The sequence below is a fragment of the Ixodes scapularis genome, unplaced genomic scaffold, assembly GCF_016920785.2.
Source record: "Ixodes scapularis isolate PalLabHiFi unplaced genomic scaffold, ASM1692078v2 PGA_scaffold0__279_contigs__length_252992795, whole genome shotgun sequence".
Lineage (NCBI taxonomy): Eukaryota > Metazoa > Arthropoda > Arachnida > Ixodida > Ixodidae > Ixodes > Ixodes scapularis.
In genome coordinates this window covers 251936857-251940757 of record NW_024609835.1, presented here as the reverse complement: position 1 = coordinate 251940757, position 3901 = coordinate 251936857, and the positions used below count along the sequence as shown (strand labels likewise).

General features: G+C 46.2%; 1 pseudogene; it reads right to left on the bottom strand.

The window, feature by feature from the left end:
• Positions 1-569: 569 nt before the first annotated feature.
• On the bottom strand, positions 570-1133 carry LOC115311688 (annotated as a pseudogene).
• Positions 1134-3901: the final 2768 nt, after the last annotated feature.

The following is a 3901-nucleotide window of genomic DNA, read 5'->3' as shown; positions in this document are numbered from 1 at the left end:
TACCTTCAAGCAATCCGGGTGTAGCCGACGTGGTCGAGCATAAACAGGTTGGCCTGTGGTAACAATGTGGTGGGTTACTTCCTGTTTGATTGGATGTTGAAAGTTACGAGGGCGAGTTAACTATGGCAAATGGTGAAGTAGAGTCTCGTACCTGGTCTCTGCCACTTGGTGCTCTCTAGGACGTGAATCAGAGGTAGTTAGTGCTATTCCCTGAACCTTGAGATCAGTGGTTGGGTCTACAAAACGCTTTTTAAACATATGAACAATAAGGTTGAAATGTGTGAGAACTTCAGGACCCAATATTGGGTAGGCAACGTCCGCGACTAAAAATACCAATCGTAAAACTCTCTGCAGTCTGATGATTGTCAAAACTCGCTCACCGTAGGTTGCGATGGATCTTTTATTGGCAGCCTGAACGAAGAAGTGGGGTTACTGAGGCTGACGAGGTAGTGGAGATGAAGGTAGTACGCTTACTTCAGCGCCAGTGTCGATAAGAAAACGCTTTCCGGTATCGCAATCTGTGACGAAGAATAAGCGGCCAGCATCTGTCCCAGAACCACTCGCCGTTTCTAGTGGTGGGTGTTGGCATTTTCCGTTGCTGCGCACGGTAGTGTGCAGATCCTTGCCCTTTCTCCGAATGTCCGGTGGTACCAGCAGACTCTGGATTGCGGTGAAATTGAGCGGTTCCGAGAATACCGTTCATTGTTGCGTTTCCGCGATGTTGATCGAGAGGGCAACGAAACTGCGGCTATTTAGTTTCTGAGTTCACTCAACTCTAGTCCAGAAACATCCCATAGCTGGTGCAGCTCTGTAGAGAAATCGGTAGATGGTGAGTCAACAGATGCTCTTGTCGATACTTGCGATTGATGCAACTCTGCTACCAGCGGCGTGGCAACCTCGATAACGAAGTCTGCCAGCTGTGCCGGGGCGGGCAACTGGAGGTCTGACGTCGTGTCAAGCACCACGCGAACATTGGTCGGTAATCCTTGAAGAAATAGTTCCATCAGAAGTGTCATGTCGAATGATGCTGCTCTCTTGCCGAGGAGTTGTTGGCGGCGTCTCAGGAGCTGCGACAGTTTTCGGTCGCCGAGTTCTTCGCTTGTCAACAGTTGGTGTAGTCGGGACCGTTCTGATTCCGACATGCGCTTCACCAGTTCCGTCTTCAAGGTGGTGTAAAGTTCGTGCGGTGGTGGAACGAAGATTAAATCCCGTACTTCGGTCACTATTTCGGGTGGAACAGCGGCGACAACGTAGTGAAAAATGCGGATTTGCGAAGTGATCCGATACGTGAAAAACTGGCTTTCGACTTGAAGAAACCATACCACCCGATCGGCGGTCCAATACTTCGGAAGACGAACGTGTACGGATGAGATTTCGCCTGCTGTGGAGTCTACATTGTTGCTCATGACGGTGCACCGAAGGCGATGGAGCTTTGTACAGGCCACCGCTTACAACTTGTTTAATGCTGCTGACATAACGAAGTGGATCCGAATAATAATAATAATAATAAGGAATTTTATTCACATCATAAACATAATACATATGCAGGCCCACAAAAGCACTGGTATGCTTGTATGCGGGACCTGAAGATGATGTCCACAGCGGAAAAGACGACACGAGCTCTCGTCCGTCTCGTGCTCTGTTGCTGATTCTGGTTTCGTCGTCGTCTCCTACTATAGTTCACTACATATACATCAGATAACATTGGTTCAGTATTACTACCCTGCGGAACACTAAATTGCATGCCAATGAAAAGTGATGCATTACCTTTGATAGCAAGAATTACCTAGCTGTTTCAAACATGATTGCAAGATGGACATAGATACACTTGCCGCACGCCATAACAGCATAGTTTATCAAGTAGTATTTCATGGTTGATGTAATCAAGAGCCCTGATGACATCTGTAATTATACCAAAGTAAACAACTTCATTTATATTTGTTTTGGATTAACATAGACTATGTTGATATTCCTTTGAGAAAACCAAATTAAAAATGCGATAGTAGAGTGCTTAGCGAAAAAGGAGTATAGGTGTTTTAAGATAATTGTTTACGCCCGTTTGAATATATAGAAAGTATAAATATGGGTCAATAATTTGTTAGAACATTTCCATCTCTTCCTTTAGTCAACACCTAAATTTTTGGCTAATCTATTTTTCTGGAAGATGTCCCATGTGGCGAGACGGAGTTAAAATATAAAAGAAGTACGAGGCGATAATATCTAGGACAAATTTTATTGGCCTAACTTGAAGATAATTTCTGTTGCAACTTCTACTAATGTTGAGACCCGTAAATGTGCAAAATACTTTGTAACGAAACATTTTGAGAGAAATCTCTCTGGTTGGGGAATACAATAATTAAAATATGGCAACCAACCAATTCCTAAACATGTAGGAGCCCTACGTTTCGAACCGACTCGGTTCTTCGTCAAGGGCGACTGTGGCCGTTGAGGAGCGGCGTTTTTCGATCTTCTTTTTCTTCTCTCAGGGATGCGGCGCATTTCTCGATCTTCTTCTTTCATGAATATGGCGAAGCCCGTTCACATACACTGTTGGTAAAGCACCAAGGCACCTATTTATGTTGCCTGGCGTCGTTTGAATATGCCTGGACTCGATGAAAAGCCTATGTCGGTTGTTAGTCTTTGCGTCGATAATACCAGCTCGCCTGCGCACTCACTACAATATCATAATACTGGTGTTGTCGAAGTCAATCCGGTGGTCTTTGACTTCGCAGTGCTCGGCGACTGCGCTGCGGTCGTGGTCGAGCTTGCGAACGTCGTTTTTGTGTTGGCGTATTCTTTCATTAAAACTCTTTGTCTCGCCGATGTAAGTGGCTGGACAATCTGCACAAGGGATCTTATAAACCACGCCCTGCGTTTTTTTCTTTCGGAGGGCGATCTTTTGGACGGGGCATGAGTAAACCAAGCGTGGACATCGGCTTGTGCGCTACGCGGATTCCTTCTTTGGCTAGCACGCGTGCAAGCGCCGCGCTTGTTCCTCTGATGTAGGGTACGCAGATGCGGGAGGTTGGGCGTGGCTGCGTACAGGCTTGTGGTTGCTGTTGTCTTTGACCTCGAGCTTGACGACGGGCAACGCGTTGGATGAAGGTGCTCGTGTATCCGTTCTTTTTCAGATCAGCACGGACGGTTTTTTCTTCCTTTCTTCTGTCATCCTCAGAGGAGCATATAGCCTTCGTCCTAGACAGCAGTGTCCTAACCACCGATGCTTTGTGGCAGGCTGGGTGATAGGAATCGAACTGCAGATAACGTTCAGTGTGCGTGGGCTTCCTGTAGACTGAAAACTTCAACTTTTCTTTTTCTCTTCTCACGAGCACGTCCAGAAAAGGCAATGAATTGTCTTTTTCAAGTTCCGCTGTAAATTGGATAGCCGGTTCGATGGAGTTGAGGTGTGAGAGGAATCTGTCCACTTCCCCTATTGGAAAAACGTACAAGAAACAAACCTGCCGCTTTTACAATTCTGGTATGACACCACCATAATTTCTTGGTATTATGTATGCAGCTAGTTTGGTTTGGCGTTCTGCATAACTGGAGATACCGGCACCGCTATGGCTCCGGGTCTGTCTATACTGGCAGCCAGTTTGCTTGCCGATATGATTCCGTGTGGCTGGTATGATTTTGCGTCCGATGACGTAGCGACCGCCTTCTTTCCAACAAAACGCTTACACCACAGGACCACCGGTATAACTAAATCATACATGCAGAAAGACGACCGCCATCTTCCACCAAAAACGTCCATCGTTCACCACCAGTATCGTACATACACCATGTATGTCGAAAAAGAACATAAGCCGCGTTTACATGAATGCGACTTAGTCGCATTGAATCCAGTTGCCGCATTCAATATATGATCATGTAAACGGCATAATGCGCAAAGCGCATCGCA